At 40.0% G+C, this 10,543-nt stretch overlaps 1 long non-coding RNA gene across 1 annotated transcript; it reads right to left on the bottom strand.

Moving 5' to 3' along the window:
- Positions 1 to 5,375: 5,375 nt before the first annotated feature.
- On the bottom strand, positions 5,376 to 9,051 carry LOC141372989 (uncharacterized). Its single transcript, XR_012378568.1, has 3 exons — positions 8,998 to 9,051; positions 8,556 to 8,946; positions 5,376 to 6,844 (listed from the first exon to the last, which is right to left on the bottom strand). It is a non-coding gene; the product is annotated as an uncharacterized lncRNA (long non-coding RNA).
- Positions 9,052 to 10,543: the final 1,492 nt, after the last annotated feature.

Raw genomic sequence — 10,543 nt, forward strand, 5'->3', positions numbered from 1 at the left:
GACTCCAGTCATATCCCCATAGCAAATATAGATATCAATTTCATAAGGCTGCTTATTGTGTCTTCTCCCCAAAATCAATTTCATGATAGTAAAAAGCAACTCAGGGAGACCAGTCTCCTGTGAATCAAAGTGGTGCCCAAGGATGTTGCTTTCTTAGATTTTAGTTCAAACCCTGGATAAAACCTGCATTAAAAAATCAGAATTGATGAATTACCTCACCCTAGATCATTCTCTCTCAATAGGTGCAGATATAAAGTCACATTAATTGACGGAGGTCCCAGCCAAATACTTGAAGATCAAAAATAGTTGATAGTGTTGATATTCTTTAATAAAATCCAGGGTTAAACCAATCTATCCTGATGAGCCATTCTACCACGGCTGCGTACAAAGTTAGAAGGTTGTTCAAGCAACAATTTGGGGGCTGCATTTGAACCAAATTGTTCAAAATACAGTTTTAAGAGTGTCAACTTGTAACACTTGACAATTGTATAAGGTAAACCTGTAACCAAATGGGACAAAATATTTCCAAAATTATCCAGTAAACGATAGCATTTGGCCAAAAATAAGTCTGCTTAAAGTTAGCTTCCACAGGTGACAATAGGCCTTGGCTAAGTTAACTAGTATCTCTAAGTTTATTCCCATTTGGAAAAACGGGAATACATAACCATAGATCAAAGATCAAATGACATAACTAACTTGAAAGGTCACTCTACATTTAAAATGCCAAGCAAATGTCTAAGATTTTATTACATCTGTTAACGTTTTATTAAGGACCATTAGAACTTTGTTTAGACTAAATGTTCTGATTATAACCCTAATAGTTTTCTCCTAAAATTCTTTACCTATTCAGTTTAGCAAGTATTTATTTGATTACCCATCAAATGCTGTTGGTGGGACAAAATGAAAACATGGCCCCTTAATACACAGCGGGTTAGAATACAACCTCTAGAACAGCGTGCTATTAAATGATGCAGCAGTGTCCCTGCCCAAACTTCTCTGCTTGTTTAGATCTGTCAGAGCTGAGAGCATCATGGGTTCCCCGGGAGGCCTCTCAAAGCAACAAGACGCCATGGAGTGTTTCTCCTTCTCTTCTTAATCAAGCTCTCTGTGATATTGGCATACAGTTTTCATTAATAAGTACTTAATAACTGATTAAATGTTCAAAGAAGAATTTTTTTAAATGGCCCCAGAGTTGAGAGCTGTATTCCGGTTTCCATGTGAGATTAAATTTTATTGCCTGAGGCTCAGATCTTAAAAGATAATGAGGTTTGATGAATTCAGATGTTACATGCTAGTCAATAATGATATTTTCTAGTGTTTTCCAAAAGCAACCATGCACAGCGTAGATCATTTGGGGCATCTCTTAGTTCCTCTGCTGTCCCCAGCAGAACACTGGCCTCTGCAATCCTACTAATGTACAGGGCACTTTAAACCAGTTATTTACAGTATAAATGGCTTAAAGCTTATTTATGTGTTTCACAACCATCCTTTAATTGTTAACGTCAAATAAAGTAAGTTGGAGTGTGTCATGGCCTTACTACAAAAAAATGTTTTTACACCATTCTTTCTGCAACCAGCTCTCACCTAAACAGCACTGAGGTAACAAAACCCTTAACTCACATAGGCAAAGACCAAGTGATAATTATAATGAATGTTTATATCAAGTCCATCACAACAGTATATCAAGCTATTGATAATTAAAAACAAAAAGTGATGTTCAGTAAGATGTTTTGAAAAATCCAACTAGTACAACTAAATATACAGGTCATAAATCAGTGCATATAATAAATACATACATAAAAAATTTTATTTATTTCACACTTAATGTTTGTAGTAACTTTCTGGGCTTGTTCACAGTTGAATAGAAGGTAGAAAAAAGGAGCGGGCCAAACGTGTCAATACCGTAAATAACATGGTATTTATGAGAATGTTTGATTGAGTTAAGATAATTTAAGACACAACACTTTAGTAGCATCATCTGATTGTATTTGTGTTGGATGTGTCAATTACATATGAATTATTTTTAAAAGTTCAGCTCTTTTAGTTACTATTGTGTGTGAAGGTAACAAAGCAACATTTTCTTGAATACTTTCATAATTCACACTTTTCACGCAGACTGGCCTTTCTCCAAGTTAGTGTGGATTGGTGAGCTGTTACTGCATGTGGATTTTTCCATTTATATGGCAGTTGCTTGTCCTAAACCAAAGGGAGTCATTGGGTTTACATGGGAAGTGAAAACCTGTTAAATTCAGCTATTCACCTGCAAGAGACATTTAGGTAAAGCTGGTCAATACACACTACTTTCTTCCCTTTTCTCAAGTGTAATCTTATTTATGAGAAAGTAAACACCAGTTACTGAATTTAATTTCTCAAAGAAAATTATTTTTAACTACTATAAAGCAAAATCATAAAGAGGTAAAGAAAAATACGTTTGCAACACATTTGAGCAAAAAAGGACCGATAGTCTTAATACGAAAGGAACTTTTAAAAATTATTAAGGAGAAAAAAAAAGAGGGGCACCTGGATGGCTCAGACAGTTAAACTCTTGATTTCGGTTCAGGTCATGATCTCAGGGTTGTGAGATCCAGCCCTGCATTGGGCTTCATGTTGGGCATGAAGCCTGCTTAAGATTCTCCCTCTCTCTCTCACCCTCTCCTCTTGCCCCTCCCACTGCCCCTCAGCCCCGCTCATGTGCTTGCATGCTCTCTCTCTAAAAAGAAAAAGAGAGAGAGAAAAGAGAACAAAAGATGGACAAAGAACTTGATGAATTTAAAGAATAATATAAATACATATGGCAAATGAGTAAATTGTGGAGAACTACTCATCTTGTGGCCACCCAAGACATGCTTCTGTCTGTAAGTCCCTTTAATAAACTGTTTCTTGTCAAGCTGGACTGGAGGGCTTTTTCCTTGGACAAATGACTAGCAGGATAATAGCAGGAAAATACAAAATGAAGTACAAGATGAGCCTGGGATATCTTGCGGTGCCAGAAAGGAAATGCTCAATAAATGTGGGAGCCATGTAAACAAAGGTACAGGAGTCAACTTAAAACATTGGCTAAATCTGGGGTAATCTGAGCAACAAAATAAAGATAATGTCTTAGTTCAGGCAGCTATACCAAAATACCATAGATTGAGTGGCTTAAGCAATAGATATTTATTTCTCACAGTTCTGAAGTCCAAGATCAAGCAAGGGAGGTTTCATTCTGAGGCTTCTCTTGGCTTATAGGTGGTTGTTTTTCACCTTACTGTGGTATCACATGACCTCTTGGTGCATGTGTGCGGAGAGCAAGCTTTCCAGTGTTGCTTCTTCTAAGGGCAATAATTCCCTCAAGAGGGCTTCACCCTCATGACCTGGTCTATAGCTAGTTACTTCCCAAAGGCTGCTATCTCCAAATGCGATCATACAGGAGATTAGGGCTCCAAAATATGAGTTTTGGGGGGACTGCAAACATTCAGTCTGTAATGAATAATGGATTATAACCCACAGAGGAAGGTCGGAATCCACCAGTCCATGGTGATATAAATAATTGAGTAACTGAACAAGTGGGAGAGAAATGAAAGCTCTTCCTTAGAGTAGAATTCCAACTAATGTATGTAAAAAAAAAATGATGGAAATAAACAATCACCATTTGGTAAATATCACGGTAATAATTGTTTTAGTCAAGAATCACCAACTGGGGGCACCTGGGTGGCTCAGTTGGTTAAGTGACTGCCTTCCGCTCAGGTCATGATCCTGGAGTACCAGGATCGAGTCCCCCATCGGACTCCCTGATCACCACGTCTTGTGCTCTCTCTCTCAAATAAATACATAAAATCTTTAAAAAAAATTTTTTTCCAAAAAAAAACCCACCAATGGATAAATTTTAATGGGTCAAAGTATAATGAGAAACAGGCTGGTAGTAAAGTATCACCCCCTCAGATTCTTCCTAATTACAAAGAGAAAAATAGCAACTTCATAGTGGAGAAAACTGGCAGATCCTACTTTAACCAAGTGGTTCAAGGCAACACCAGTTGTACTGTTAGTGAGAAATTAACATCACATGTTTTCTACTGTGATATATTGGGAAGTATACAACATTGCTTTTGTGGTATTCTTACAAAAATGCAAAACTTGAATTTAATCAGAGGAAACCTCGGACTAATCTAAAATGAGAGACCCTAAAAGTCTGAATTTCATTAAAGACAAAAACTGAAGAACTGTACCAAATTAGAGATTAAAGGGACAAGTTCATGCAATCTGTGATCCTAGATTCATCCTGAGTTAAGGGTAGTGTTCATATATTATACTTCTGAGTCCCACATAACAAAAAGCATAGAAGCAAGCAATGGCTTTTTTTGAAAATAGGTACTGATTTTTTACCAAGGAATCTAGATGACTAGAGTCCTCTGCCTTCATCAGCTCCTGCATAGAAATATGTGCTCTGAACCATCCATAGAGTATGGGTGTAAAAACTGAACAGTTGTCTTGAAACTGCTAGACTCTGCCAAGTAAAAATGTGTCATGATCTCAGAGGTGACTCTGACTCATTTGTTCTTTACTCTGGAGAACTAGAGAGCCAGGGCTCCTTGCATACGTGCCCTTAATCCACATCTTAGAATTTCTGCCTATTCTGTGAAAGGAAGGTATATGCAAAACAGCCTCCAAAACCTGAAGGAGCCGTAAGAACAAAGGAAAAAGCCCTCCAGTCCAGCTTGACAAGAAACAGTTTATTAAAGGGACTTACAGACAGAAGCATGTCTTGGGTGGCCACAAGATGAGTAGTTCTCCACAACCCCATCTCCTATAAGACCTGCTTTTAGAGCTGGGAGACCACCCAGGAGGAAATATCTGAGAATCACAATCCACACTCCAGAGTAGATCCAAGATGCTGGGTCCCCCAAGGTGTTCTTAAGGGTGTGACTAAACAGAAAGAAATAATAGGGTGGGGGCTGTGCTCAGGAAGACTTCAAGTCACAGAGTGGTCATCATGGTGGGTTTATCTAAGATGGCATTAGTCTGGTTCACACGTCTGTCCAGAGAGGAGATAACTTTTCTATTTCCCCTTTTGGGAATGTCATTGAAAAGATCAAAAATGAAAATTCCCACTGTAATTTGCCTGAGTGCTCTCAAAAAGCCACCTGTAGACCTTCCGTTTTCAAGAACGGTAGGCTAGGTTATTGAGATCATCTCTCTTGATGAAAACAACTAAAAATAGTGGGCAAAACTTCCTTAGAAGCAGTGATGACCTAACATGACAAGTAAAGAACTGTGAGGCTAAAATTCAAAAAAGAAATTGGAAACCTCAAGGAGTAAGCTAGAACAGAAGCTGCCTTTGTTCTGGGGCCTTTGAAAAAAAAATTTTCTAAGATTTATTTATTTATTTATTTGAGAGAGAGAGAGAGAGAGAGAGAGCACAAGCAGGGGGAGCTGCCAGCAGAGGGAGAGAGACGAGCAGATTCCCTGCTGAGCAAGGAGCCCGATATGGGGCTCAATCCCAGGACCCTGAGATCATGACCTGAGCCCAAGGCAGACACAACCCACTGAGCCCCCCAGGCGCCCTGGGACTTTGACAATTCTGACAAATTTTAACTTTTGTTTTGACAGCCTCGTCTTCAATTCTGAACTATTTATGTGCCCTGAGTTTTGGTTTATGTCCACTTTACTCTACGAGGCTGTCAGTAAGATACTTTTGACTTTAATCCCAAAAGGAGAGGAGAGAGAATATGAGGCACAGAATATGAAACATGAGCACATAAAAATGACTATGAACTTTTAACAATTGATACTTTTGCAGGTGGAGAGAGGCGGCACATGGAAGGAGGAAAAACAGTAGAAGAATCCAAAAAATGTGAATTTCAGTCTCAGTTTAGACTCAGTCGGTTGTGTGGTTCGGACAAGCAACTCTATCTCAGGGGTCACAGTTATTTTATATGTCTATCATTCTATGTTCTGGACCACATTTTTCTCAGAGTAAATTGAGACCCCAATAATGGGATCTAGTTCTCTGGCTCCAATTTGTACCCCTAGTGCAGGACATTAAGTCCCCAAACTACTTCTAGATGTCACCCAGAGGTGGCTCATGTGCTCCTGAATCTAGTGATTTTAGTTTCCTGTGATTTCTTTCTTTTTTCTCCGTATTTTAGACTCTCTTTAGTATGTAGCTGCAGCCTCCAAAATGGAGCTTAAATATCTTCCCTTGACTTGAAGGCTGTAGTTCAGGGTCCCATTGGACACTGTGTGATATCTTTGGAGACCCCAGGAGACCAAAGTGGATAGAGCTCCCACATTTGCATTGCCCTCTGTCACCTGGTGCAATGCTGCCTTGAGCTCCCTCTGCTCCTAGAGAGATCAGTAATGTTACACTTTGACATTTTGTTTCCTATAGCCTCCAAACTCCGAGGAGTACTGCTTCAAGTCTGGCTGGGTAAAGAGAGAGGGGAAGGCAAAGAGAGGAGATTATAAACATATAGTCATGAAATAACATGAAACAACATGAGCCAGACTTTTGAAGTAAACCTTTTTTCTTGGCCGCCCACCTTGCTTGGGCTTCTGGTGTGCCTCAAAGGGTTAGGAGAGTCATCATCTGGAGATATGACTAGGTAACTTACCCAGAAATCATCCAGTGTAAACTTTTCCATAAACTCAAAGTGTTCCAGGAGCAGGCCCATCTTTGCTGCTTTGGGCTTAAAGAGTCCAGGCAGTATACCTTGAAATCATTCCCCTAGAGATTTAGTTCTTAGGATTTTGTGTATTTTCCAGTCCTCTATAAAAGTGCTGGGAATCCCGGGCTTCATCTGAACAGAGTCTTATTTGTTAGCTGGCTGATGAAAAGTTCATGAAGAAATGGGTCACAGTTTGGAGCCTCAGAAAGAGAAAAAAGGAAAGAGTAAGAGTTAAGTCATTTTTTGATTCATTTCATCATGCAACTTGCTTATTCATCCTTCCTTTGTTATAGCAAAGGGGAGTTAAGGGTTGAATTGTATTCCTCCCAAAGATATGTTGTAGTTCCAGTCTCTAGCATCTCAGAATGTGGCCCTATTTGGAAATAGTGTCACTGCGGTTTTAATTAGTGAAGATTAGCTCATCCTGGAGTAGGATGGGCCCTTAACCCAATAGGACCTGTGCTCTTTTCTAAAAAGATGAGCATGTGAAAACACAGTGACACAGGGAGAATGCAATGTCAAGGTGGAGGATTAGCATGATGCCTCTACATAACAAGGGGTGGCAAAGACTGCCGGAACACCTCCAGAACCTAGGGAGAGGCAAGGAAGACCTCCCCTATTAGTTTCAGAAGGAGTATGGTTCTGCAACACCTGGATGGCAGACTGCTAGCCTCCAGAATTATGAGACAATAGATTTATGCTGTCTTAAGTCATCCAGTTTGTGGTATTTTGTTATCATAACCCTAAGAAACCTAAGGCAAGGGCCCATGTGCCAAATCTCATCCTAGTGGCTTTGGATCATAGTCAAATACGATGTGGTCCCATCCTCAGGGAAAAACCAGATAGGATTTCTAAAAAAGACAGAGAAAGAGATTGGTTAAGAAAAGGGCTTTACCAACACTACATATAGAGTGTATATGATATATATGTATCATATGTGTACTCTAAAATAAATAAAAAAGTTGGGCTGGGAAAAGTGGGGCTCTGATGGGATGATACAGGTAAGGGGGCCTCTGTCTTCTCCCTGTAGAAGTCCTGAGATGACAATTTTGGAGACTGAAGAGATGGTTTGTGTTGCTAGCAAGAAGGAAGCAGGGATCACCAGAAGTCAGGATGTTTTCCAAGAACAGTATCTGTCAGGGTCAATTCATTACCTTCGACAGGGAAGTCAGACTGGTAGATGACAAAAGGTAGCAGACAAAGGATAGCAAGAATTTGTGGACACACTTGGTAGTCTTCCTTATGGTGGCCTTCCAGACAAGATGAAGTGGTTGAGCAAGCTGAGTGAACAGCTATACGTATGGATTGGTGATTAATTAATGGAGCTATGCCGATCTGAGCTGAGGTTTCCAGTGGAATGCCAAGGAACTCTTACATAAGTGCTGCCTTGTTCAACATTTTTATCAGTAGCCTAGAAAAGTCAAGCATTACCAATTTTGTCTTTGATGGACCAGACTGACTCTGTCTATGCTTAGAGGTATACTAGAGGAATGCACTTGAAGCCACATAACTTAAGGAGGGCATAAGGAGGTCAGAAGATGTTTTGAAGAGAGTGACCAGGTGGTAACCTGAAGGAAAATAGTAGTCACGTAACACACAAAAAAACAAGAAAGTATTTGGGATATTCAGGCTAACCAGTAAAGGACCCAAGAAAGACATGACAGTCGAGAGATAGTATGTTTTACTTAGTTTGAAGGGTTGTGATCAATGGAGAAAATAATAGGAAGGCAATCTCAGCTTGATATAAGAGGAACTTTCAAGATGTTAGAGTATTAAAAAAATGTTGACAATGAAATTTGAAAGAGAGCAAATCTCTGTGGATCAACCGACAAATTTAGTAAAAATTCTGGCAGGATTCTTTTTTAGGAATCTAATAACTTATTCTAAACAAACAGGAGAATAGAGGTTCACCTGGGTGGCTCAGTCGTTAAGCATCTGCCTTCAACTCAGGTCATGATCCCAAGGTCCTGTGATCAAGCCCTGTGTCGGGCTCCCTGCTCAGTGAGGAGTCTGCTTCTCCCTCTGCCTCTGCCGCTCCCCCTGCTTGTGCCCTCTCTCTCTCTCTGTCGAAAAAAGAAATAAAATCTTAAAAATAAATAAATAAATAAATAAATAAATAAATAAATAAGAGAATAAAGGCCTATATGTAGCTGAACCAGTTTTGAAAAAGAAGAGCAAAAATGTTATTCTTGCTCAAAGAATGGTAAGATATGCTACACACCCATGATAATAAAATGATGCAGACCTGCTACAGACACAGGTAAATAAGCCAATGGAACAGAAGAAAGAACTCAGTGACAGACTCATGCTTTCAGGGGAACCTGGTACATGATGATTTGACTCAGTGGTGAACCTCATGCTTTCAGGGGAACCTGGTACATGATGGAGATTTGACTCAGTGGCGAACACATGGACCGCTCAGCAGGTGTTGTTGAGGAAACTGGTGGCCTACATGGGGAAAAATATAGTTGGAGGACTTACCAGTATAAGAGCGGATGTAGAACTAAATATGAAAGAAACTCTGAAGCAAACAGAAAAAAATATTGAAATCCATATTTATGATTTTAGAGCAGGAAGGACTTAGATTAAACTCCCAGAACACAAAGCATAAGGGGAAAATATTCAATTATCTATTTCAAAATGAAAGATAACATATACAAAATTATCAGATTAAATACTGACAGATTGGAAAGTTATTTGCAACATGAATACCATAAGAGGTTAATCCCTCGCTGTCCAAAATACCAGAAGTAAATATCTAGGATATACAGACAAATTCACAAGTGAAAAAGAAGAAGCCTCATTAGAAAATGGTCCTATCAAGGGGCTCCTGGGTGGCTCAGTTGTTAAGCGTCTGCCTTCGGCTCAGGTCATGATCCCAGGGTCCCGGGATTGAGCCCTGAGTCATCGGGCTCCCTGCTCAGCGGGAAGCCTGCTTCTCCCTCTCCCACTCCCCCTGCTTGTGTTCCCTCTCTCGCTGTGTCTCTCTGTCAAATAAATAAATAAAATCTTTAAAAAGAGAGAGAGAGAGAGAAAATGGTCCTATCAAAATGGACCTGCGAGTCCTTGGTTTCCTCATTCACCCATTCAATAAATATTTGAGTGGGATCACACATCAGCGCTGTTCTCAGCACGGGGGATAATACAGTAGACAAAATTCCCTGCTCTTATGGTATTTAAATACTCCACAATATTCTCTTCCATCAATAGGAAAAGGACATTAGTGTCTACTAAATGAATTGTCCCTTTAAATGCCATTGATATCACTTTACAGTTGGAGGAATTTTTAGGGTGCATTTCTCTTAAATCCATACTTTTGCCTGACGATAAACAACGCCCAGGGACACACAGGTTTGACAGACACGGAGAGCTGACACTTCACCCGTGTTTGGACTGTAAAGCCCGATGGTTAGGTGGATGCAGAATGCCAGTGAATCACGGCCCTTCCTCTACCACCTGTGCACAGCATTTGGCAACTTCTCTGAGCTTCAGTTTCTTTACCAGTAAAAATGGAACTAATGGTCAGACTTGCTATAAAATTGGCCTAAGAAGGGCACTTGGGTAGCTCAGTTGGTTAAGCGGGGCTGCCTTGGCGCAGGTCATGATCCCAGAGTCCTGGGATCGAGTCTCCGCGTCGGGCTCCCTGCTCAGTGGGGAGTCTGCTTCTCCTTCTGCCTGCCGCTCCCCCTGCTCGTGCTCATTCTCTCTCTGTCAAATAAATAAATAAATAAAAATCTTTAAAAAAATATAATGAAATTGGTCTAAGGATTAAATGAGATAATATAAAAGAACAGCATCCGGCACGTGATAAAAACCTAACGTAGACTATTCTTACTTCTGATTATGACATTACAATCCCAAGAATTGTTACTTTCCCCGCACACCGTATTTCAGAATTC

This window comes from Callorhinus ursinus, unplaced genomic scaffold (genome assembly GCF_003265705.2).
Source record: "Callorhinus ursinus isolate GAN/ISIS: 27379988/994484 unplaced genomic scaffold, GSC_fseal_2.0 scaffold6, whole genome shotgun sequence".
Classification (NCBI taxonomy): Eukaryota; Metazoa; Chordata; class Mammalia; order Carnivora; family Otariidae; genus Callorhinus; species Callorhinus ursinus.